The sequence below is a fragment of the Ambystoma mexicanum genome, chromosome 4q, assembly GCF_040938575.1.
Source record: "Ambystoma mexicanum isolate Mex_15411 chromosome 4q, UKY_AmexF1_1, whole genome shotgun sequence".
Classification (NCBI taxonomy): Eukaryota; Metazoa; Chordata; class Amphibia; order Caudata; family Ambystomatidae; genus Ambystoma; species Ambystoma mexicanum.
The window spans coordinates 223,156,081-223,183,157 of record NC_090928.1 but is presented as its reverse complement, the minus strand read 5'-3'; the positions used below and the strand labels follow the sequence as shown (position 1 = coordinate 223,183,157).

The window sequence follows — 27,077 nt, the reverse complement described above, 5'->3', positions numbered from 1 at the left end:
ACGCTTTGCTAAGAAGGCAAAACCAAAGACAGCACTACTTTCACAATGCAATTTAAGTACCAGTGAAAAACACACCTAGGTCTGAGAGTCCTGTATAGTGGGAGAAAGGCCTAGGTTGCACAATGCAGTTTCAATACGGCCAATAATCACCTCACTATTGCAGCGTGGACAGGCTAATAATCACAGTATTATTCAAATGTAGTTAAAGTTGCTATATGGCAGGGTTTTAAGGGTGGATTGATGGCTCTATTCCTCATCCGGGCCACTCCTACCTTACTAGTCGCTGTTGGTTGACAGCTGGCCACTGGCTTCCCCTGCTGACACCTGCAGACACGATATGGAGCCGCCTCTGTAGGAGGTGCCCTTTGCCTTGGGGCCCTTAGCCACAGGAGCTGCCTGGCAGAGGGGTGCCCTGGGATGGTCAGTAATGACCAGGGAGGATGCACCAATCAGGGAAGGAGGGCGGGCAGCGAGGCGGAAACGGGGAAGGGCAAGCGGGAAGAGGAATTGGGATGAAGAGGGCTCACAACGGGGCTGCAGGCCAAAAATGTACTCAAAATTCAAAGAGGGAAAGCCCAGGATGGTCAAATATTCCAGGCACTCACGTGCTACGCAAGTTGGAGAAGAGCCCAAAGTACTCGGAGGAAGACGGATGCAGAGGCACTAGACTGCAAGGAGCAGCCTAGTGGTTTTAATCACCCACACGTGAGAGGGACTGCGAAGTATCAAGGTCCCCCTCAGGTGCAGGCCATTAGAAGAAGCAGGAGGTGGAGTGATTGCCGTAGCTCCACGTTGTGGTGGCAGCAGAAGCTGCAGGAAAGCAGAGACGCCAGAGTCACCACTATTGGAAGAACAGATGCCGGTTGTGAGAGCGTCTCTACCTTTGAAGACCTTGTATGTATAGGCTGCACAGCAGAAAGCAATGTTTTGGAAAGCTAAAACACCCGAGGGCCACAAGTACAGAGGTTGTGCAGCGGAAGAGATACTTTGAAAAGCTTTCCCCATTGTACGCTCGGCTCCAGTAGCAGGCGAGCACCATAGTGTCCCTGGAGCAGGGCAAGCTCCTCTCCCGACCTTCGTGGGGTGTGAAGAGAAGCGGTCTGCTGTGAAGAAGGAAGCGGAGGAAGCAGATGTCACTGTGGCAGTGGAGCGAGCAGGCACATATGCAGCAACCAGTGAGTTCACTGCTACCGTGCAACCCCGAAACGCTCCGTTATCGCCCGCTGGACATTAGTGATAACTTTGAATACCGAACTGATACAAAGAAGCTAAAGTGGAAGACTAAGAACTTTGGGAACAGACAAGAAGGGTATCATTATACTTATGATTGTAACAATTGCCAAAGCCAAAGAAGGCAATACTAGAGCCAGTTGACCAGAACAATTATCAAAGTCAAGAGAGGGCAATTCAGAAACAAGCTGAGTATAACCCGTATTGCCAAAAAGAAAAAGGCAAGAGTTATAAAAAGACCCAAACAAGCTTTGTCTAAGCCAAAGAGAAAGAAATGTAATAGGAAGCCATTATCAGCACTTGGTTGATGTAAGAGTGGGAGAGGAGCATAACCTGCACTGCATGTGGCTATCACAAGTGTGGAACAAACAGCACCAATGTGTCTATGTCTTCCGAGAAGAAGTAATCAATTCCTGATGTTGAAAGTCAAAAGAAGTTGTTCAGTTGTTTGAAGCAAACTTTGCCACAGAAGTACTTTTAATAGTAGTAGAAGCTTTGGAGTCCTGGCAGGCGAGTATACCAAGTCAGGGACTTTGGAGTGGTAGTCCTGGCAGGTGAGTGGATGAGGAAGAAGTCATTTAAGTACCGTGTTGTGGTTAAAGACTGAAGAAGTGGCAAGACCACTAAAATACTGAACTGTTGTGGAATCATCCTGACAAAACATTGTTGATACAGATGACTTGTGGAAGTGGTATTCCCTAAGAAGAACAAGTTACTTACCAACTGTAACGTTCTTTCGATTGGATGTTCCTCCCACGTATTCCTCATCTTATGATAATCGTATCCCAGCTTCAGCTGCTTCGGAAACATTTTCACCAGAGGGCGCTGTGTTCGAGATCGCAGAGTCGAAGTCCCTCGAGGGCCGGCGTCGGGCGTCGGCATCATCCGCTGTATAAATGGCTCGAGCAGCGCCCGTTACCTCAGTTCTGTTTTTACGGTGTTCATGGTCGGCTTTAAGTCTTCAGGCTCTTAAGGAAGTCGGAGTGCAACTGGCATAAACTGTACAGAGAGGGTAGGATGGGAGGGTCGATGAGGAACACGTGGGAGGAACATCCAATCGAAATAATGTTACAGTTGGTAAGTAACTTGTTCTTCGAATGGATTGTGTCCACCCACGTATTCCTCATCTTATGATCGACTCCCATAGCAGTGGTAATTTTGGAGGTGGGAGTACTAGGAAATGTTATTATGGACTGAATGGAGGACAGCTTTTGCAAATAGTCCTCCTTGGTATGAAGAAGAGACCAAGCAGTAATGTTTTACCAAAGTGTGCATTGACGACCAGGTGGCCGCGGCACAAATTTACTGCACCGGGACACCCCTCTGAAGGGCCGTGGAAGTTGCCATGCCTCTGGTTGAATGAGCCCTTGATCCATCTGGAGGCTCTTTCCCAGCTAGTTTATAGCATTCAAAGATTGCTAGAATTATCCACCTGGATCAGAGTTTGTTTAGATACTGCAAGGCCCAATTTGTGCCCAGTTTATCCAACGAATAGTTGGTCAAATTGTCAGAGATTTGCCAATCTGGAAATATAGAAACCAAGCCCTTTTTGGGTCCAGTCTATGTAATCTTTCCTCTTCCTTACTAGCGTGAGGTGGAGGATAAAAGGAAGGTAAGACAATCTTTTGTGACAGATGAAAATCAGACACTATTTTAGGCAAGAATGATGGCTTGACTTTTAAAATAACCTTGTCCCTATGGAAAATAGTGTGAGGAGGCTTACAAGACAGTGCCTGCAACTCACTTACCCTGTGGGCTGATGTTATAGCCACTAACAGAATTGTTTAAGAGTAAGCAGTCTTAATGGACAAGAATGTAAAGGCTCGAAAGGAGCACACATGAGAAATGTTAAGACTAGATTTTAATCCCAGATGGGCACCTGAAAAGGTGTCAGAGGGTATACATTTGTCAACCCTTTCAAGAATTGAATGACTAAAAGGCATTTTAAAATAGGACACCTCTTCCGAGGAGTGCTTAAAGATAGCCCTGCCAAGTGACCTTTTATCGATCCAACTTGGAGCCCCAAATTGGCTAAGTGTAAGAGAAAAGAAGGTACTGTTGGAGTAGTACAAAGAAATGGATCCCCATTCTTATCCCTGCACCAGTTACTAAACTTGTTCCAACGACACCGATACAGGGATTTTGTTGTTGGCCTTCTGGCCGAAAGCACAATCTCCATTACATCATCCGGGAGGTCCCAATCCTTATACTTTAGGCTCTCAGAAACCATGCGTGAAGGCTGAGTGTCTTGACCTCTGAATGGAGAACCAGACCTTCCTCTTGCAAGAGAAGATCCTTACTTTGTGGAAGACGTATTGGAGGGCAGATGGACATGTCTAGAAGGTCTGGGTACCACGTCCTCCTGGCCCAATCAGGTGCAATTAGAATCATGGTTTTCCTGAACTTTCTCAATCTCCTGATTACATGAGGAATCATGGGGACTGGAGGAAACGCGTAAAGGAGTGGAAATATCCAGTCCACTATGAACACGTCCCCTAGAGCTCCTCTTGGGGGAAATTCCCTTGAGCAATACAGTTCGCACTTCCGGTTGGCCCCGGTCGCGAACAGATCCACTTGAGGGGTTCGCCAAAGGGCGAAGATCTTTTGAAGGACTTCCTGAGCTAGCTCCCATTCATGGGATACTGTGCTCTGCCTGCTCAGAGCGTCTGCCGCCGTGTTTAGCTCTCCGGCGAGGTGAACTGCCGATAGAGATTCCTTCTTGCATTGCCCAGAACCAGAGCTGCATTGCCTCTCTGCACAGTGGAAGTGATCTCACACCTCTTTTGTTGAGGTAGTACATGGCCACTGTGTTGTCCGTCATTATCAGGATATTCTTTCCTTGTCCTTGTACTGAGGGCAGAAAAGCCTTCAGCGCTAGTCTGATTGCTCTCAACTCCAAAAGGTTGATGTGTAGTTTGGACTCCGATGGAGACCAATAACCGTCCGCTGGTGTGGGCTCCCCAATTGAGGGAGAAGCCCAGACTGTGTAAGAAGTGGCAGGTCAAGGCCAGATGTTCCTGGGCTCGTTTGAATGAACTCGCCCTCATTAGCCAATCGTCCAAATAAGGCTAGACATGAATCCTCCTTCTGATACAAGCTGCCACCACCGCCATCAGTTTGGTGAAAACCCTTGGGCGGAGGTTAGCCCAAATGGTAGAACCCGAAACTGATAATGAGAACCAACAAGATGGGTCTCAATCCTCCGTCCTTTTTGGGGATGAGAAAATACGGGGGTGGGGAGCGGGGCGGAGAGAGTACCAGCCCTTGTTCCTCGCCGCTACAGGTGCATGTTCTATTGCACCTTTCTCTAGCAGGGTTAAAATCTCCTGCACAAGATGCGGGTCTGGAGTCTTTACAGAGTTGGCTCCCGGTGGATGATTTTGAGGTCTTTGAAGAAATGGAAGACGTAACCGTGGGTCACTATCTCTAGTGCCCAGGTATCTGACGTAATGTTCAGGTATCTGACGTAATGCCACGCTATTCGTCCAGATACCAAGTGATTCTGCCTCCCACCAGGATTATGTTGGTTAAGACATCAAAGTGGCTTTGCAGCAGCAGCTGAGGCGGTAGTAGCCGCTGCTGTGGCTGATCTAGCACCTCTCCCTTTTCCACCACGAAAGGGGTTTCTCTGTTGGCCTCTCTGACTGGCCTGCCCCCTCCCTTTTCCAAAAGAGGAATAGAAGCGAAAAGGGTGACTCTTCCAGGAAGATGAGCCTGCGTCAGAGTGTTGCTGAGGTTGTCTTATAGCGGTGCTGAGTGATTTTGCTGCCACTTTCGAGGTCTGCAGCTTCTCCAAGCTCTCGTCCACCTTGCTGCCAAACAACCTCAAGCCGTCAAAAGGCATATTAAGTAATCTAGACTGCACATCAGGTGCAAAGCCAGATTTCCTTAGCCATGCAAATCTGTGCAAGACTATGCTAGATGCCATGGACCTGCTTATACTATCCGCAGTGTCCAATCCTGACTGAAGGCATTCCTCCATAGCCTCTTCCTCACCTTCCGGGATGCGTTCAGCCGCTGATGACATGCAGTCCCACAGGTGTAGGTAAATCTTGCTAATGTGCAAGTGACAGTCGATTTTAGGGCCATGCTGACCGAAGTAAAAGCTTTCCGGGCCCAAGCATCAACCTCATCGTCCCCGTCTGGTGGTATTGATGGGTAAGCTGATTGCTTAGTGGAGGTTGCAGCTTGCACTACTAGACTTTCAGGAGATGGATGTTTGGATAAATATTCTGGATTTAATAAGGCTGGACTATATTTTGGAACCAGTTTCTTATTTACTGCTGCAATCGAATCTGGAGTATTCCAATTTGCTATTATTCTTTTTTGTAGTGCCTTGTGGAATGGGAGAACAGGATCTTTTAAAGGACCCTCAATAAGGATGTCAGTCATGTCATCCTGGTCAAAATCCAGGGGGAAGCTGCTTTCCAACCCATAACATTTCTATAACTGGGATAAGCATGATCTGTAGGATCTGGACTTTCAAAATCCACTTCAGGTGAAGTGTCTAAGCCACTTGCATTTTGGAGGCAGTCATTAAGGTCTGTTATTTTAGACTGTGGGTCCACTAGTTCTTCAGAAACTTCACTAGCTCCAAATCTAACTCCAGCTGGAGTGACATCCTCTTCAGAGTAATGTTCTTCATATAGGGAAGACATGAATCTAAAAAATTCCTGCGTCGACTTGGGTCTTGGTATCAAAGGCGGCCTCGATAAAGGCGCTGAAGGCGTCGATAGGGTAGACGCTGGCTTCGACGGTGTCGAAGAAGGCTTCGATGCTGTCGAAGGAGGCTTCGATACAGCTAATGGTGTCAACGTCATTTTTGTCATCAGTCTCGACGCTATGGTCGTCGATGGTGTCGAGTCGAGTTTTGGTTTCGACGTCGATGCCGATTCAGTTAGCCCCGATTTATGCACCGAGACTTAGACTTAGTGCGAGGCGTCGGGGAACTTTCCCGCAAAGACACTCTCGACTCTTTGTCAACCCTTGTGTGTTTGGATCTCGATTTCCCCATGTCACTTTTACAGTGAGTAGAGGCATGATCACCACGCGGCAACTTCGAGGGGGTCTGGGACGCTTTCTCGAATGTTTTCAGCATCGAAGCCCTGAAGGCCTCCCATTTATTTGGGGAATCGTGCTTTGAAGGGTAAGTAACTCTCCTCTCAGAAGAGGATGAGGAGGAAGAAGACCTACAACGTCGCTTTTGTGACTTTTTCGTCGAAGACGAAGAAGACTTCCTTGAGCGACTTTCCGATCTTGACGTCGACTCGTGACAACATTTTGTACCGGTTTGTCTTTTCGAAGACTTATATTTTTCCTCCCCCACCGCCAGCTTACCTCTGCGTTCCCTAAGAGCCTTATTTGACATGGCCTGACAGGGCCCGCACTCATCAACCCAATGGTCTGGCCTGAGGCAAAAGAGGCAATTCCGATGGGGGTCGGTTATAGACATCTTTCTGCCACAATTGAGACATTTTTTTAATCCTGACATGGGTGTGGAGGGAGTTGAAGACGAAGACATCGTCGAAGAAATTCTTGATGCGCCGTTCGTAACACTAAGCAGTTGCATAGGAAAAACGGAACTGAGGTAACTGGCGCTGCTCGAGCCATTTATACAGCAGATGACATCGACGCGTGACGGCGGCCCTCAAGGGACTTCGACTCTGCGGTCTCGAACACAGCACCCTCTTGTGAAATATTTTTCCGAAGCAGCTGAAGCTGGGATACGATTATCATAATATGAGGAAAACGTGGGACGACACAATCCATTCGAAGTTGCTGTCTTGAACTCTTCGCTACAATTTGAGAGAGACCTTTTCATCTATTTAAAACTGTTGGTCAAAGTCCAAGTGAGAGACATTTGGAGCAAGAATAACTTAATTATTAAAACTGTGTTGCAAGACGGAACTTTCCGATTTTGAACTGTTGATTGAAAATCCTACTTTGAATCTGGGGAAGTGGATCTCACCCGGGCTACAAGGAAAAACAGTTACTAGGTTTATGTTGGACGTGACTTATTTCAGCTATATTTGAATTGCCATATATTCCCTTTATAAGTTTGTTGCATGTATAAGTGTGAGGGGCGGATTCCTTTTGTTAGAGTGTTTTCTTAAGTTTATTTTGATAGGCAGGGAAATCCTCTTCAGGGTAGGGATAGTGAGGAGTTTGTCAAACCCTTTTGAGTTAATAAAATGGAATTTTATGAAAAACCTTTAGAGTTGTCCGCCTCACATTTCTGACCACTCACAAGTAGTATTGAAGATGGGCATCCAAACTTCAACACAAGAGGAGCATTTCTGTAGTAGGAAAATAGTTATTTATTGAGCGTATTCAGTGGACTGAGCAGTCGCTTTAAGGCTTAAAAGTCACATGGCCAAATCTCTGGACATCCAACTTCATTACCAATGGAGGTGGTGCTCGTCTTCTGCTGTGAGACAAGCAACATTCAATAGAGTGCAGCACTCAGTACCTTTGAACATTCTTTCTCATCAGATTGGTGGTAGGGGTGGTATTGAAGCGGTGCTAATCCAACCGGCATTGTAACTTGGGACCATAAATTCTTCCACCTCCCAACTTAGTGTGGTGTCTAATAAATCCTGCAAAGTCATCACAAAATCCCAGCTTGAAGTCCCCTCCCATGTGACCAGGGAAAGGCAGCCGCAACCTGATCCTAACCCTTGGGATGGTATTAGGAGGGAAGATCACATGGGAGGAGAAGGCTGTCAAGGGAGGGTGGTGGCTATGTCAGGAGAGATACAGTGCTCACCCTAGTGCCTGAATATTTAATGGCATGCTACCACCGTAGGGCTCCCTCTCCTAGACCTACCCAAGGTGCAAAGTATGAGAACCCTTTTTAAGAACATGAAAATGATTTATGTAAAGGTCAGGGAGTTAATATTACTACTTTTAGTAGTTATGATTCTACATTGTGTTTGGATTATTGTCCCAAGAGAAAACCATCACGTCCTTTGAAATATTTCCTTAAATATACATCCTATAAATCACCCAAACAGAGTGGATTCAATAATGAGAAAACAAATTACATTATGGACTTCTTAGTACTGAGACGAGGAAAAGGGGTCCACAGTTACCAAACAAACGTCTAGTTGTTGTAAAGACCCACACACCTGAGCTGGACCTTCAAACATTTAAAAGCCTTTCAGGTGTGTGCTCACACACTGAGGTTGACAATCGAGAACGGGACTATAACAATCCGATATGTCCGCTCATTAGGGACAATATTTCTCGCGTCCTAACGGAGGATGCCAGCCCGTTAAAATCAGTCACATGACAGACGGCACGTAGAGATTCAGCTGGGAACACTAAGGAAGGACTACCTATCGATACAGAAGCACCAACAGGTAAAGCTTTTCCGAAATACAGATAAGGTTTCACATTGTATTATAACAATGCAGTGGAGTTGCGAAAGTCAGAGTGCTAACGTTGTACTAATGTTGATATGTCGCACTAATAGGTAACAGAGATTTCCCGACAAATAGACAGGGTTTAAAATGGTAATATAATAACTATTCAGTGGAATTGCGACAGCCAGAGTGCTACCGTTGTAGTAATGTTGATACGCTGCAATTAATTTGACTCGCACATTAGTTATTAGTTAAGCAGCGCGTGTATGGTATTGACCGAAGTGAGCCAAGAGTAACGTGATGTTCTCTGGCTTTTTGTCTACAGTTTTGTAGAGACTGACTAATTGTTACAATAGTGCAGCATAAACTCATGGGAACATGAACATAGACTTGCCCGTAGGCAGTGGCTATTTTATAACACATTTTAGTGCATTTTTTTTTCACCAAGCAAATACTTTGACAATTTGTGTGCTAGAATGATTAGACGAAAGGTCAGTTAAGCACGCTCTTCAGGAGAGGTGTGGGAGAAATAAACGTAGGTCACTGCCAAAGTCCCAGTTTTCACGACTTTTGGAAACTAGTCCAAGGAATAAATTAGGACTATGTCCCAGCTTTGTGTTCTATACTGTGGTAAGGATCATGATGTGTACCGTTGTATCTAAAATAGCCCCTTTACATTCTTGGCTAATGTAAGGGTTTGTCCCAGAAGAACAAGTTACTTCTTACCTTGTAACATTCTTTCGACAGGATGTTCCTCCGACGTATTTCTTATCTTTGATAATACATTTCCAGCTTGCTGGCCTCGGAAATGTTTTCTGTAGAGGGTGCTGCGCATCGACGTCCGCCGAGTCGATGTCCCTCGACGGCCACCGTATCGGCACCGACGTCACCATGCCCATAAATAGCCACGCGCGGCGTCCGTTGCTCAGTTCCGTTTTGTAGCATAAGAAAAGTCATGCCTGAATTGGTTATTGACCTTGAAGGAGCGTAAGCTGCAACCACAAGGGAAGTATTACTGCGGGGATGGATGGGAGGGGCGATAAGGAATACGTCGGAGGAACATCCCGTCGAAAGAACATTACAAGGTAAGAAGTAACTTGTTCTTCGAAGGAATTGTGTCCTCCGACGTATTCCTTATCTTTGATAGACTCCCATAGCAGTGGCATGCAGTTGGAGGTGGGAGTAAGAATGTTATGTATCCCTTTAGGGATGGACCGAATGTAATACGGCCTTGCCAAATCTGGTCTCTTGACTAGTGGAGGAATCCAGGTTGTAAAATTTTGTGAATGTATGTGCGGACGACCATGTGGCAACCGCACATATGTCTCTGACCGGTACCCATCTTTGGAGAGCCGAAGAGGCTGCGATACCCCTGGTTGAATGAGCCCTAAGATTTTGGGGTGGCTCTTTCCCTGCCAGTTTGTAACATTCCAGAATGGCCAAAATAATCCACCAGGAAATGGTTTGTTTTGTTATGGGTATTCCCAACTTGTGACCCGAGTATCCTACAAACAGTTGGTCTGCTTGCCTGATCCTAGCCATTCTGCTGATGTAAAAGCTGAGAGCGCGCCTTGGGTCCAGCCTATGTAGTCTTTCTTCCTCTTTCCCCGGATGGGGAGGAGGGTAGAACGAAGGTAAGGTAATTTTCTGAGTAATATGAAATTCAGAAACCACCTTTGGGAGGAAATTAGGCTCCACCTGTAGGACAACTTTGTCCTTGTGGAAAATTGTATGTGGGGGTTTACAGGAGAGAGCTTGTAGCTCGCTCACCCTCCTAGCAGATGTTAGTGCTACCAATAGGACAGTTTTAAGCGTGAGAAATCTCAGCGAACAAGAGTGAAGTGGTTCGAATGGAGTGCCCATTAGGAAGTTTAAGACTAAATTTAAGTGCCATAAGGGAACTTGGAATGGTTTTGGAGGATAAACATTAGTTAATCCCTTGAGAAATTGTATCACTAAAGGTAGTTTGAAATAGGATGGTTCCTCCGCAGTGCGCTTGAAGATTGAAAGCGCTGCGAGATAGCCTTTTACAGTGCCAACTTGAAGGCCTGAGTTTGCCAAGTAGAGTAGAAAGGATAACACCGCTGGTGTACCACATGAAAAAGGGTCGATATTCCCTTCTCTACACCAGCTGCAAAATTTGTTCCAACGGCAGCGGTATAAAGACTTTGTTGCTGGCCTTCTGGCCGAAAGCAACACCTCCATGACGTCATCAGGGAGATCCCAATCCTTGTACCTCACCCTTTCAGAAGCCAAGCATGAAGGTTGAGGGTTCTGATGTCTGGATGGAGAACCTGACCTCCCTTCTGCGAGAGAAGTTTCTCTTTGAGTGGAAGACGGATTGGAGGGCAGATGGACATATCTAGAAGGTCCGGGTACCACGTTCTCCTGGCCCCGTCCGGGGCAATTAGGATCATGGTTTTCCGGATTCTTCTCAACCTCATGATCATTTGAGGAATAACAGGGACTGATGGAAACGCGTAGAGGAGTGGAAACTCCCAGTCCACTACGAACACGTCTCCTAGAGCTCCTCTCGGGGGAAATTCCCTTGAACAGATCAGATGGCACTTCTTGCTGGTGCTTGTGGCGAACAGATCCAGCTGAGGAGTTCCCCAAAGGGTGGAGATCTCTTGAAGGACTTCCTGAGGTAGCTCCCACTTGTGGGAGACTGTGCTCTGCCTGCTCAGAGCGTCCGCTGTCAAGTGCTTCTCTCCGGCTAGGTGGACTGCGGATAGAGAAATTCCTTCTTTAATTGCCCAAAACCAGAGCTGCATTGCCTCTCTGCACAGTGGCTGTGACCCTACGCCTCCTCTTTTGTTGAGGTAGTGCATGGCCACCGTGTTGTCCGTCATTATCAGGACATTTCTCCCCTGTACTGATGGCAGGATAGCTTTTAGCGCTAGTCTGATCGCTCTCAGCTCCAATAGGTTGATGTGTAGTCTGGACTCCGATGGAGACCAACGACCGTTGATGGTCAAGTCGTTGCCATGAGCTCCCCACCCCGTGACTGAGGCTTCTGTGACTACTGTTATCTCTGGCCATGGTTGCCAAAACAATTCTCCTTTCAAGATGTTCTCTGGATAGGCCCACCATTGAAGGTCGCGGGCTACTTTGTCCGGAATCCGGAGGAGATCTGTCATTCTCCCTGAGAATTGCAACCACTGAGTTCTCAGTGCCCACTGAAGAGATCTTATTCTCAGGCGAGCCTCTGGCACAAGGAAGATGCAGGACACCATGAGGCCTAGCAACCTCAAAAAGTCGAAGGCTGGGAGACGTTGGGCATTTTGAAACTTGACCATTTGCAGAATATCTTGAGCCCTCACCTCTGGTGGCGAGGCTTTTCCCAGGGAAGTGTCCAGGACCGCTCCAATGAACTGGAGTCTCTGTGATGGTATCATCTGTGACTTCTTTAAATTGAGGGAGAAGCCCAGTTTGTGAAGGAAGTGGCATACATAATCTAGCTGGGTCTGAGCTTGTTCCGAAGATACAGCCCTGATCAGCCAATCGTCTAGGTAGGGGTAGACGTGGATCCCTTCCCTCCTTAGACTCGCAGCCACTACCGACATTAGCTTGAAGACCCTCGGGGCAGAGGTCAGCCCAAATGGCAGAACTCGAAATTGATAATGAGAGTCGCCAATTGCGAACCTCAGGTATTTCCTGTGTTTGGGATGGATTGGCACATGGAAATAAGCATCCTGAAGGTCCAGAGATACCAGCCAGTCCTGGAGCTGGAGGGCCTGAAGGATCGGAGAGAGAGTTACCACCTTGAACTTGTCCTTCCTGAGGAACTTGTTCAATTCTCATAAGTCCAGGATGGGTCTCAGTCCTCCGTCCTTCTTTGGTATGAGAAAGTAGGGGGAGTACCAACCCTTGTTCCTGTCCGCTACAGGTACCGGTTCTATGGCACCTTTCTCTAGCAGGTCTATAATTTCCTGCAAGAGGAGCGGATCTGGAACTTTTAAAGAGCTGTTCCCCGGTGGATGACAGATGTGTAGAAAGGGTAGGCAGTAACCCTGGGCAACTGTCTCCAATGCCCAAGCATCTGACATTATAGCCTGCCATTCCGTCAGATGGTGAGTTAACCTGCCCCCTAGAGGTGTCTTGTGTGGAAAGGCCTCAGAGTGGTTTGGGGGCGGCTGATGCAGATGCCGAGGGTAAAGAGGCACCTGCTGCTGCTGCGGCCTTAGTACCTTTGACCCGTCCACCTCGGGTGGATCTTCTCTGGCCTCTTTGAGCCGGCTGTCCTCTGCCTTTCCCGAATGCGGAATAATAGCTAAAGGACTTTCCTCTCCCAGAGGTTCCTGAGGGGCGAAAAGGAGTTTGGCGGATAGCAGCTCCTAAAGATTTTGCTGCTGCTTTAGATGTCTGCAACTTTTCCAGACTGTTATCAGCCTTTTTTCTGAATAATGAAGAGCCGTCAAAGGGCATATTCAAAAGTCTGGCCTGTACATCTGGAGCGAAGCCAGACCTTCGCAACCACGCATGCCTGCGGATTGTTGTACTTGCCGCCATGGCCCTGCTGATACTGTCAGCGGAATCGATGCCAGTTTGAAGTGACTTGCACATGGCATCCTTGCCATCTTTAATAATGTTGAGGAAGGCTTCCTTCTCTCCTTCGGGTATGCAGTCAGCCGCTGATGAAGCACACTCCCACAGTGTGTGACTGAACTTGGCGAGCGTACAGGTGGCGTTGATGGACTTCAACGCCATACTACAAGCAGAGAAGACGTTCTCTGCCATAGAATCGTACCTCTTGTCATCTCTATCCTGTGGGACCGTAGGGTAAGCGGTCCTGCTGCTGAATGAGTTGACGCTTGGACCACCAGACTCTCTGGAGTCGGGTGTTTCGATACGTATTCAGGGTCAGCAGCAGCTACCCTATACTTGGCTGATAATCTTTAGTTGACAGCAGGGATAACTTCAAGAGTTTCCCAGTTAGATGCAATTTTTCTTTGTAAGGCTGTATGGAAGGGGACCACAGGATCCTCCTGTGGACCTTTGTCTAATATGTCCGTCAGGTCATCCTGTTGAAAAACAGGCGAAGGCGCAGACCAACCCATGAATTCAATGATTCTTGCCATCAGGGTTCTATAGGGTGTTTCGGCATGTTCCCCTGGGTCTGGCTTAACAAAATCCACTTCTGGGGAAGTGTCCAGCCCACTTGCCTCATGCAATGACTCCTGTAGGTCTTTCAACCTTCTTTCCTCAGAGGTGAAATCCTCTGAAACAGGTAGTGTGGTCATCTGCAACTCGAAGGTTTCCTGGTCAGAATCTTCCCCTTCTTCATAAATTGAAGATAATCCAGGGTACTCTGACCTTTGAAATGGTATAAAACCCATTTCTAAGGCAGAAGGAGCCAAATTCGTCATTATTGGGCGAGAAAACGTTGATGTCGTCGACGCCGATGTGACAGGCTTCGAAGGCGCCGAAAATGGCGTCGAGGACATCGACGACGGTCTCGGCGTCGTGCCGGAGGCTCTTAGGCTCTTAGAATCACCGTTGGCTGTGGAGTAGCAGTGGTCTTCTCTTTCATCGTCGTCGGCGATGGTGTCAAGTCGATCGACAGATGCGTCCAAGAACCCTTCGACAACGGCATCAATGGCATCTTCGACGACGGCGAAGACGGTGCCTTCTTACCCGATGGCACATGGCGATCTCGGGTGGAATGTTTCACCGGGTGCTGCGACTCGCGGCGTTTTTATTTTTTGGGTTTTTCACCCGGGTATCACCCTCAGCTGTCTTCGAGGGGGACGAGGCCACTTTCGCGAAGACGCTTAACATTTTCTTCCTGAATTCCTCCCACTCGGCCTGAGAGCTGTGTTTTGTGGGGCAGGAGACCCTTTCTGGGGAAACAGAAGACGACGAGGAAGGGGATCTTCGACGTCTCTTCTTTGAGTGTCTTGATCTCGACGAATGGTGGGAGCTACTTCGAGATCTAGAATGGGAATGTTTTCGCCGGCGAGGAGACTAATGCCTTGACTCGGCCGAAGAAACTTTCGAGGAGGTTTTGACCGACTTACCTCTCTCGAGCTTCCCCTTACGCTCCGTCAAGGCTTTCGCCGTCATGGACATGCAGTCCTCACACTCCGAACAATGGTGCTCGGCTCCCAAGCACCACAAGCAGATCCTGTGTGGATCCGTTATCGACATTTCTAGTCAATGTCCCTCAAAGTACTCCGCCGAGGGCGACGTCACCGGTTGTTATAAATAGAACGCACGGTGCCCGTAGCCTAAGTTTAAGTTTTTTCCCCCCAGAACGTGTAGCACCAATCCAATGCTTGCTTGACAGCACATAGCCTTGCGGAAATGTAAGCTGCAATCGCATAGGAAATTCTCCAGAGGGGCAGGCTGGGAGGGCGATGTGGAATACGTTGGAGGAACATCCAGTCGAAAGAACGTTACCAGTTGGTAAGTAACTTGTTCTTCAAATGGATTGTGTCCTCCAACGTATTCCACATCTTTGTCAGACTCCCAAAGCAGTACTAGAAAATGGAGGCTGGAAAATAATTGAGTACCCAATCAGATTGCGGAATAAAGAACTGCCTTACCAAAGGCCATATCCTGACCATTGATCGTATCCAGGGAGTAATGTTTAACAAAGGTGTGGAGCGAAGCCCATGTGGCTGCATCACAAATATTCCTAGTAGGAACTCCCCGTTGGAGGGCTGTGGTAGTAGCCACGCCCATAGTGGAATGAGCTCGCAACCCTCCAGGAAGGTCCTTACCCGCCAATCAGTAACACTCAGTAATGGTGAAGATAATCCATCTGGACAAGGTCTGTTTGGTAACAGCCTGGCCCAATCGGTGTCCAGCATATCCCACAAAGAGTTGATCGTCCACTCTGACCCTGGACATCCTAGAAATATAAATCTCAGAATTCTCCTAGGATCCAACCTATGGAGTCGCTCCTCTTCCTTACCAGGAGGAGGAGGATAGAAAGAAGGGAGAACCACCTTCTGACTCAAGTTAAATTCAGATACTACCTTAGGTAGAAAGAAAGGATGTACCCCAAGTTCTACCCTGTCCTTGTGGAACACAGTAAAGGGCAGCTTAGAGGAAAGTGCCTGCAATTCACTCACTCTGCGAGTGGAAGTAACCGCAACCAAGAACACTGTCTGGAGGGACAATAATCTCAAAGGGCAAGAGTGCAAAGGTTCAAACGGAGCACCCATGAGAAAATTCAAAACCAAATTCAAATCCCAAACCGGCACCTGGAAAGGGGACGTCTGGAACACATCAGTCAGTCCTTTAAGAAATTGAGAAATCAAAGGAATCTTAAAGTAAGAACATTTTTCAGACGAGCGCTTAAATATAGACAGTGCCGCCAGGTAACCCTTAAATGGTACCTACTTAAACCACTGTGGGCCAAAGAAAGTAAGAAAGACAAAACCATTGGAACGGAGCACTGAAAAGGATCAACATTTTGTCCTCTGCAGTAGTCGCAGAACTTACACCAACGGTACAGGGATTTTGTTGCAGGCCGCCTGGCAGAAAGAAAGAAAGAAAGAAAGAAAGAAAGAAAGAAAGAAAGAAAAGAAAGAAAGAAAGAAAGAAAGAAAGAAAGAAAGAAAGAAAGAAAGAAAGAAAGAAAGAAAGAAAGAAAGAAAGAAAGAAAGAAAGAAAGAAAGAAAGAAAGAAAGAAAGAAAGAAAGAAAGAAAGAAAGAAAGAAAGAAAGAAAGAAAGAAAGAAAGAAAGAAAGAAAGAAAGAAAGAAAGAAAGAAAGAAAGAAAGAAAGAAAGAAAGAAAGAAAGAAAGAAAGAAAGAAAGAAAGAAAGAAAGAAAGAAAGAAAGAAAGAAAGAAAGAAAGAAAGAAAGAAAGAAAGAAAGAAAGAAAGAAAGAAAGAAAGAAAGAAAGAAAGAAAGAAAGAGAGAAAGAGAGAAAGAGAGAGAGGAAAGAGAGAAAGAGAGAGAGAGAGAGAGAGAGAGAGAGAGAGAGAGAGAGAGAGAGAGAGAGAGAGAGAGAGAGAGAGAGAGAGAGAGAGAGAGAGACACCTCTCGGTAGGGAAGACGGCGTGGAGGGCAGATGGACATTTCTAGAAGGTCCGGGTACCACGCTCTCCTGGCCCAATCCGGAGCAATGAGGATCATGTGGGAACCGAACTTCCGTAACTTCTGCAACACTAGAGTAATGACGGGGACTGGAGGAAACGCGTACAGCAGTGGAAACGACCAATCCACTACGAACGTGTCTCCTAAGGCTCCTCACGGAGGAAATTCCCTTGAGCACAATCTCTCGCACTTCTGGTTGGCACTGGTGCAAAGAGATCCACATCTCCTGAAGGACTTCCTGAGCCAACTCCCACTCATGAGAGACCGTGCTCTGCCTGCTCAGAGCGTCCGCCGCAGCATTTTCGTCTCCAGCCAGATGAACTGCTGATATCGAAATTCCCTGCTGGATGGCCCAGAACCAGCGCTGCATTGCCTCTCTGTACAACAGGAGTGACCCTAACCCCCTTTTTTGTTGAGGTAATGCATGGCCACTGTGTTGTCCGCCATGATCAGGACACACGTCCCCCGCACAGACGGCAGAAAAGCCTTCAGGGCCAGCCTGATGGCCCGCAGCTCTAACAGATTGATGTGGAGTTTGGACTCTCATGAAGACCAACGACCGCTTGCGGTCAAGTCGCTGGCATGAGCGCCCCATCCTGTGAGGGAAGCATCCGTCACTACAGTCACCTCCGGCCACGGTTGCCAAAACGGCTCCACCCTCATCAGGTTCCCTTTGTTGGCCGACCACAGAAGATCCTTGGAGACCGAGAGTGGAATCTGAAGGGGATCCAACATCTTGCCTGAGAACTGCGACCACTGCATCTTGAGGACCCATTGCAGGGATCTCATCCTCAGCATGGCCTCTGGTACCAGACAAATGCAGGATGCCATGAGGCCGAGCAACCTTAAGAATTCGAAAGCCGGGAGACTCTGGGCACGTTGAAACTTGTCCACCATCTGCACAATGTGATGAGCCCTCACCTTGGGAGGCAAGCACTTCCAAGGACGTGTCCAAAACAGTCCCGATGTACTGGAGCTGTTGGGAAGGTGTCAGATGCGACTTCTTGAAATTGAGGGAGAAGCCCGGCCTGTGGAGGGAGCAGCAGGTGAGACCGAGGTGAGCCAATGCTTGCTTGCCAGAGCGTGCACTGATCAACCAGTCGTTCAGGTAGGGGTAGACGTGAACCACCCCCCCTCGCCTGAGATACACTGCCACCACCACCATTAGCTTGGTGAAGACGCTCGGCAGAGGTCAATCTGAAGGGCAGGACCCGAAACTGAAATTGCGAGTCACCAGTCACAAACCTCAGGTACTTCCTGTGCTTTGGATGAATCGGCACATGATAGTAAGCATCCTGCAGGTCCAGAGACACCAACCAATCCTGAAGTTGAAGGGCCTGGAGGACTTGAGAAAGAGGGACCATCTTGAACTTGTCCTTCCCGAGAAGTTTGTTCAACCAATGCAAGTACAGGATGGGTCTCAATCCTCCGTCTTTCTTTGGGATAAAAAAATAAGGGCAATACCAACCGTTGTTCCTCTCCGCTACAGGCACCAGTTCTATAGCGCCTTTCTCCAGCAGGGTCAAGATTTCCTGCACAAGGAGCGGATCCGAAAGCTTCAAAGAGATTCCCTGGTGGATTTTCGTGAGGCCGCTTTAGGAAGGGAAGGCAGTAGCCATGGGCTATTGTATCCAGAACCCGCGCATCCAAAGTAATGTCTTGCCACTCTTCGAGATGCTGAGACAGCCTGCCTGCAACCAGCGAACCATGGGACATGGCCTCATGATTGTTTTGGAGCGGCTGTGGCAGCACCTGAAGGCAAAGAGACAGCTGCCTGAGCGGCTTTTGTCACCTCTATTGCCCTGACCACCACGGGTACTTTTACGGTGACCCCTTTCACTGGCGGCCCCCCTCGTTCTACCAAAGGAGGAGTAGTAATGAAAAAAAACTCCCCTCCACTGCTGTCCCCTAGGATGAAAAGGCAGAGGGTGACGCACGGCTGAGCTTCAAGATTTCACCGCAGCTTTTGAGGTCTGCAACCTCTCAAGGCTCTTGTTAGCCTTGCTGCCAAACAAATGGGCGCCATCAAAAGGGCATGTTCAAAAGACGAGCTTGCACATCCGGGGCAAAACCCTACTTCCGCAACCATGCAAACCTGCGTATAACGGTGCTCGCAGCTATGGACCGGCTAACACTGTCAGCCGTATCCAACCCCGACTGAAGGGATTCGCACATGGCATCCTTGCCATCTTGCACAAGAGCAAGGAAACCATCCCTTTCTTCCCCCTCTGGAATATGCTCAGCCGCTAGAGAAACTCAGTTCCACATAGTGTGTGAAAACCTTGCTAAGGCACAAGTGGAGTTGGCCGATTTCAACACCATACTCACTGCAGAAAATACCTTGCGAGCCCAACCGTCGAAGTGTTGGTCGTCCCTATCCGGAGGGATGGTAGGGTACGCCGCCTGCCTCGAGCTGGCCGTAGCAGTCTGAACCACCAAACTCTCGGGAGTGGGGCGAGTGGATAAGTAGCTGGGGTAGCTAACGAAGGGCGGTACTTCTTTGTCAAAGATTTGTTAACAGCCGGAAGAGATTGCGGTGACTGGCAAGCAGCTGCCACCCTTTTCTGTAAAGCGAGATGAAAAGGTTACACTGGGTCCGAGGACGGACCTTGATCTAAAATGTCCGTTAGATCATCTTGTACAAAATCTTCAGGAGGACTGGACCAGCCCAGATACTCCAAGACCATAGCCATGAGCCGCCTGTATGATGACTCAGCATGAGCCCCAGGCTCAGGCCTGCCAAATGCCACTTCCGGAGAAGCGTCCAACCCACTAGCATCATGAAGGGTTTGCCTCAACTCCTGCAATTGACTGTCTCCAGAAAAGACAGGAGCCACATCATCCTCAACAGGGTCCTCAAAGTCAGACCTTTCTTCCTCTTCATATATGTCGTCCAGAGGGAGGTAAAAACCTGGCTAGGGGACAGAGGAGGGCCTAGAGTCAACACCGGCCTCGCAGACTTAGCAGTAGCCTTCCTTGGAGGATCCACCAAATGAGGGAACTCCAATGGTAAATTTCGGGCAAAAATCCCCAAAGGCGTCGAGGGCGCCGAAAGCGTTGATGCCGAGAGCCGAAGGCTTCTGCATCGACAATGGTGCCGCCGGCGTCGTGGGCTGATAAGAAGGCAAAGCCTCGACGACAGAGTCAGAAGGACACAGCACCGAAAGAGTCGACGCCGGCTTCAAGCCCTTAGCAGGTTGCAGCGGTCTCGCTGGGGACGAGGACCGAGACCTGGAAGCACGTCTTTTGTGACTAGCCAAAGCCTTGTCCGAACGGGACCTCGAAGGTTCCCGATGCGAGTCGTGTCGCGGACCCGAGCTCGAAGGCGTGCGAGCAACAGTACGAGACCGTTCCTTGCCGGCTGCGTTAGATGGCGCGACCGGAACCATGCCCTGCGATTGAAAAATCGCCAACATCTGCTCCTTAAAGGCAGCCCATTCCTCCGGAGTTGAGGACTTTGTTGGGCATGCCACTTTCCTCGAGGCTCCATCCTCAGAGGAGGACGGGGAAGGCGACCAGTGACGGAGCTTCCGAGAATGCCGTGACGAGGAAGAAGAATGGCGGGAACCACTTCGGGACCGAGAACCCCGGGGCTCCTTCCGACGCAGAGAGTCGCCCCTCGAGTCGTCGGTGGACACCCCTTTGGATTTTGATTTAGATTTACAGGACTTACTGAGTTTAGAACCCCTACCTACCTGAAGCTTCCCCTTACGCTCCCGCAAGGCCTTGGCAGTCAGCGACTGGCATTTTGAACAGTTGTCGGGGTCGTGACTCTCGCCCAAGCACCACAAACTAATGTGATGTGGGTCAGTGATCGACATTTTAGGCTTGCAGTTCCGGCAAGTCTTGAAGCCAGACCGCGGAGTCGGAGGGGTCGAAGAAGACATCTCTACGATGAAACACACAAGGCACGCAGAGTTCTCAGAAAAAAACACATTTGCAGAAAAAACAGAACCGAGGGTACGGGGTCCCATTTATAACATCCGGTGACGTCGCCCTCGACGGAGGCATTTGAGGGACATCGACCCGACGTAATCGACGCAGGACGCCCTCGGCCAAAAAAGTTTCCGAAGTGCACAGCTGTGGACATTACATGTCAAAGATGTGGAATACGTTGGAGGGGACAATCCATTCGAAGTCCAGACGTACTGTGCTAATACTCACAATTGTCCCCCGCCCACCCCCAGATGATTCAATTAAGCGTTACTACGGTCTGTGTGTTTTAGGAGAATACGAGTAAGCAGTGATTTCTTCTATTTCACACCATCTCACAGCCCATGAACTGGCCTGAGGTAAGCCATGTACCGAGATCACAATGAGGTCAGGACATGCAGTGTTGTCATATTATCAAAAATAACAGCACCATTAATAGCTGTTTTGTTGTGTGTTTTTTTCGTGATACAGGTCTGGTGACCCCGGTAACTCACATTACTATATCTGTGACTATTGGTGAAGGTATTGTTACAGACAACAGAGGAAGTTGTTAACCCCTGAAGAATTTTCAGAGACATTCTGCACTGTCTGCAAGGAAAGAAACATGTTGGGTTGTCCCTAGATCTGTTTTTAATGATTGAATGTAATAGGTTTTTTGAGTATACTAGAGATTTGTGTAAAAGCATTTACTACTGTCGAGCACTACTTTGTGTTGAGAATGTTTGCATTGTTGTGTGTTCGTAAAAAAGAATAGTCTTTTGTTGTCAAGTCAATTAATTCTAGATCTTTTTTGAAAGATCAAAATCAGCACTGCAAAGCACGAGTCACTGTGAAGGGTTGATTCTTTTGGGTGCTTTGAAGAAAATAAAAATGTTTTTTATATGTATTGAATAAGATTTTGCATGCACCACATTGATGTGGGTAATAAACTGTATACATATTTTTTTATAATTGAAAGGAACAGTTTTGTCTTTCCTATTTGGATTACTGTCGCAGTCTTGTATCATGAATATTGTTTTACTCACATGAGCTTGAGGTCCAGTTGTATTGATTTGAATTGTATAGTACCTGGGATGACTTTGTAGCATTACACGCTGGTGTCCCTCTTTGCGTTAGTAGAGTGGGCTAGGAAGGAGCATCAGGGAGAAGCAGAAGCTGGAGTTGCCCGCTGTGTGGACAGCGGGACAGTGTGCAAAAAACATAGCATAAATTGGGATTCCTGGTTTATGCAGCGGATGCAAAGCGGGAAGCAGTATTGAGGCCAGCTATCCCGAGGGAGAGAGACGCTCTATGTGACCGGCTTGGTGCAAGGTTATCACTGCAGAGCATAGAGAGCTGTGAAAGCTCCATTGACTGTCAGCGCGAGCAGTCGCAGACGGACAGGAGCTGCCAAACGCTTCGGAGGTCCCGACAAACGAAGAAGCAGTACCAGCGTCTCAGAAGGAGACGCCAGGACATACCGGCGAGTTAGCCTGATGCAGGGGACCCCGGGGCGCTTCGATGGAGACCGCTAGGTAATGACTATTTTGAATGCCGAACATTTGAATTAAAGCAAACTGGGCGCAACTCTATTAAGAGATGTCAAATCGGGGAACATTGTAACCTGCATTGCCAAATCCAAAAAGGGGTAATAATAAAGCAAAGTCAAAGTAAACACAACTTGCCTTAAGAGGAATACCTAATAATAGAATATTGTAACCCGTATTACCAAAGTAAAAGAGGGGCAACAGTAAAGCAAAGGGAATACAACTTTCTTAAAGAGTGATGTCCAATAAGCGGACATAACCTACACTGCCAAAGCCAAAGAAAGCCGAGTGAGACCAAAGCAATTTGAATACGATATTCCCAAAACAAGATACCCCATAGGAGAAAGTTATAAACTACATTGCCAGCAGCCAATAGGTTGTGTAGATAACGGCAGGAGCAAGGCTCTCCTTGTAAAAGGAATCAAGGGAGAGAGAACTGTAACCTGCATTGCCTTTGGCAAACAGATTAATGTGAGAATAATTGTCCTTTTGTACAATATATATTTGTGGAAGAAGCAGTCAACCAGTTGTGTTGAAAGTCAAAAGACTAACCCGAGAATCAGTTGTTAGTTCAACTCTCCCCATTGCTGATCCAAGTGTGGAAAGCTTGGAACAAGCCTTACCGCAGAGTACAAGTTGTAGGAGTTTTAGCCTAGCAGGAGTGTAAACCAGGAAAGGGACAAAGAGTAGTTAGTCCTGACACGCAAGTGGACCAGGAAGATGATAATGTGAAGTACTGTGAATGCAGTAGAAGGTTGTGGTGGAAAATGAGCAGCAATTCCACTTCCATGTTTTGATGAACTGTTGTATAACCATCCTGACCAAAGTATATCTTTTTCAGTGAACTATACTGACCAAGGTGTTGCTCATAAAGGAGAAACACAACGTGATAAAAACTGAATGGTCTTCAGAGAAAAGAACACTTACACTGACTTCAGACTTGATGTGGGAAGAGAAAGTCTTTGGGTTTCCAAGCAGGAGGTTGTGGAAACTTGCAATTGTATAAGTGTGAGAAATGGTTTGGAACTAAAATAGTCACTTTGCCTAGTGAAGGACATAATGAATTAAAATAACTTTGTATTTTACCTTGAGTGGAACTTGGCTAGTGAAAAGAACGTTCCTGAAATTGAACATCCTGAATTGATTCAGGAGAATGGGATCAAACCTTGGTCACAAGGATTCCGGGGTATAACCTTTCTGTTGGAATGTATATGTTATTTTATTTGTTTATTAAAAATTCTTATATAATCGCGCCACACGCCCATAGTCCTCAGGGCACGCACGAAAAAGACACAAAACAGACAATCGAGACAGATACCATTAGAATGGCACTAGGGGGGAAATCATGTCGGAAACCTTGGGTCAACTGAGAGCAAAGATAAGAAAACCCACTACAGCGAATGTCCCAAATCGGACGGAAGGTTGAACAGGAGCGTCTTCAGCTCCTTTTTAAACTTGGCTGTTGTGTTTATGGCTCCTAGCTCGTGAAAGCAGATTCCAGAAATAAGGACCTTGTACACTGAAACTCCGTCCACCAGCCTTTACCAGTTTAAATCTGGGTTTAACCAGCCTCGTGCGGTGCTGGTGCTTGAGTGGACGGGAGGAGGTCTGAAGTTGAAGGCGAACTACCAGATACCGGGGTGCTGTATTCAGAACACATTTATGTGTGAGGGTCAGGACTTTGTATCTTATTCTGAGCCTTACGTGCAGCCATTTTCCTTTAGCCTTAGTTTGTTAGGTAGGGAGATCCTTGTTAGGCTAGGGAAGATAGGCGTTTGTCTCAGCCCTTATTTAATAAAATGGCGACTTGTAAGAAAAGGCTACTTGTGAGAAAACTATACCTATGTGTCCTTCAAATTTCTGACCCCTCACATGTCCCACAAGGCTCAATTGTGTCACGCATTCTATTCAACCTTTATATGGAACCAATGGGAGGTCTGGTCGCTAAGTAGGGCATCTCCATATACGCCATTATAATTAGGACACCTAATTATATCTTTCGGTGTCATTCGAGAATCGCTGTTTGGCCCAATGTCTTTCAGGGATTTAAAAATTGACCTACTTTAAATCAATTGAGTTGAACACCGAAACAGAATTTGTATGGTTTGGTTCAGATAAATCTCTTAATGTAACTCCAGCCTGGATAACTTCACTAGTTCCTGTCAATAGAAGGCTAGATGCTAATGCTTCAGCTAAATCTTAAGGGTTTCAGCTCGACTCAAAGGTTTCTATGGTTTTACATATACACAAGGAAGTACAGTTAGTATACTATCAACTAACCCATTATGTCAAATCAAAGAATTTTTGCCTCCTTCCTCCTTTTTTCATTGTACAATCTTTGGTTTTGTCACACACTAACAGAGGTAAGGAAATTCTGATGGAAATTACTGAATTTACTTTAAGGCCATTGAAAATAGTGTTTCATTCTGCATCAAAATTGGTTGTAGGAGAAGTTTTATCTGGTTTCCACATTTTAAAACGTCTATACTGGCTGTCTTTGAAAGCTTGCATAACTTAGTTGCTTAGTTTTTAAAGCTTTAGGATTAGGCTATAGTTCCTATTTGGCAAATAAACTTCAGTTATTAAGAAGGAATGAAAACCCATGAAATAGAGATACGTTTGTGCAAAGGATTACTGAGGTTAAAAAAAGCACACACTCAGGCAGGCTTTACTACTGCAGCCCCAATTCTTTGGAATAGCTTAACAGTAGCCATTAGTTCCTTCCAACCCTTAGTATTGTTTAGGAAACTTGAAACCTCATCACATGGCACTGTAATATGCATTTGTTTTCAAAGATGCCTTATTTATTTTTTTACATACATCGCATTTTCTTCATATTCGTGTTGTACAGCGCTACGTATCTGAAACGGTTTGCACTTTATAAAGATCATAAGTCAAATAAAATAGAGAACTAGGTTCATTATTCAGAAGTTATAAAGTCATAAGGCACATGATGCATGCAGCTCTACTGCAAGAGCATGCACACATATACCATAACCAAACGGGTGCAAACCACAGATATTGGCTTGGTTGAAGGATAGTATAAGGAGCCAGGGTTCCAAAAATCTGGAAAAATTGAAATAAACCAATCCTAATTGGTCATACAATTATCACACTCACCTGAGAAAGCAATGGAAAGACTGACTTGGAAGGAGCAGAGAAGGTAACTAGACAGGAGGCTGCGACTGAACAGAAGAAGGAGGAGGAGATCGTAAATGCTCGGGAAGAGGTCAATTGTTTGAAATGGAGGGAATCTATTTTGCACCTGCTAGTAGCGTACAAGAGCCTGGTTAGCTTGACACCAACAGCTACCCAGGAACTACTTTTGTCACCCCAAGGAAAACTAATGCCAAAAAACACACCTATGTGTTTTGAACTCTGTGCATTTGGAACAGGTATAAATAAAGATTGGGGCACATCTATACAATATTTAGGGTATAAGGGGGCATACATAAAGGGCAAAATAATATATTTGCATCTTATGTGGAAGTTAGGTTTGTGGAGCGCTATGTACTAGCTTCTTGTTTCCTAGTGGTGGCAGGATCTGCTTTTAGCTCCTGCTTATGCTATCTTGAATTTGATCCCTGTGACGTCGTAGTTTATTAGAAAAGGGAGGAAGTGGTAGATAACCAAAAGGTAGCCATATCAGTGGTGGAGTTGGAGAGAAGGCCTAGCCTGATGCCCCAGGTAAACATGCCTGGTGGATCGATGTGGTTGACCGATAAAGGTATGAACACCATTTTGGTAAACTTAAGGTTTTCTCTCAAACCAACAAGTCCCTCATTCTTGTGAAGATATGTGGTCCAATGACTGTTTGCAGCTGTGTTCTCTGGTGACCAAGGATTCACTTAAGCAATATAACCTGAGCAGGGTGGGGGGGCATAGGCTACAAGCCTGAGCGAAGTGGGGGCCCAGGGGTATTACCCAAATGGTAATGCCCGCCACCTTGCAAGCGTTATATTGCTATTAGTACCCATGCACGTCGTACCAGGTACTAATAGTGTTTCTCAAGTTGAGAAAAAAAAAAAACGACAAATCAAGATGGCCACAATGGATTGGGGAGAATGTAACTTCATGCAGTCCCTTCTCCTTTTTCCTGGTGGCCCTTGCCGTGACAGGAACCCATGAAAGTACAGCACCATATATGGAAATGATTGACCTGGGAGGATCAAGGCCAAAAACGAAATGGTACAAAGATAAGGGTATAAACCACAAGGCGAAGCCACTGACTCAAACATTACAGTGTTCAAAAAATATATAAGGATGCATGGTGGTGCACCAGAAAAAAGGAGGAAGAAGTGCTTCACTGCCCCTAGCCTATCCATACATATCCCAAAAGTAAAAGATTACTTAGAGAAGAGAGAAAGGAACACAACTTGCCCCTGCAACACACTGCTTAATTTGACTGTTCACTGAAATGCAAAATACAACTTGTTCTCCCTGCACCGGAAGCCTGAAATATTACCCAATGCATCACAAACTAAATGAGTCAAGCAGTTGGGCCAGGCTGAAAAGACCCACTCCCCCAAAAAAACAGCCTGAGTTGTAATCGAATAAAATATGCTGGGAGGCCCCATGGATTTCAATGGGGGGAAAAGATGCAAAAAAGCCACTCCTAACACTAAAGATGCCTGCAAAATGGGGGAGGCGAAAGAGTGCTCTCTACAACAGAGCCCATTTTCACTTTCTACTGCAGCCAATCCCATTAGGCGGGTACAAGGGAAGGAGGGAGTATTTTCGGGATGCAGGCTGGTGGTTAGAGATTGGCGGGCTAGAGGCAGCAGAGGACAGAGACAAGGAAGAGGCATCACTGTGGTGCACTCTGGCAAGCAGTGAACAACGGAACCTGGGATGTGCCCAGTGAATACAGGCCGCGTTCTCTCGCACCAAACTGGCTGAGCACATCTTTAACGGTGCTAATAAAAAGTACATATTTTAGAAAAATCTGTTATCTTGATTTAGGTGTAGCTAGAA

At 46.9% G+C, this 27,077-nt stretch overlaps 1 protein-coding gene across 1 annotated transcript in view; it reads right to left on the bottom strand.

Moving 5' to 3' along the window:
* Positions 1–27,077, bottom strand: part of CDC40 (cell division cycle 40) — a 1,027,131-nt gene that overhangs the window by 664,409 nt on the left and 335,645 nt on the right. The window lies entirely within an intron of this gene.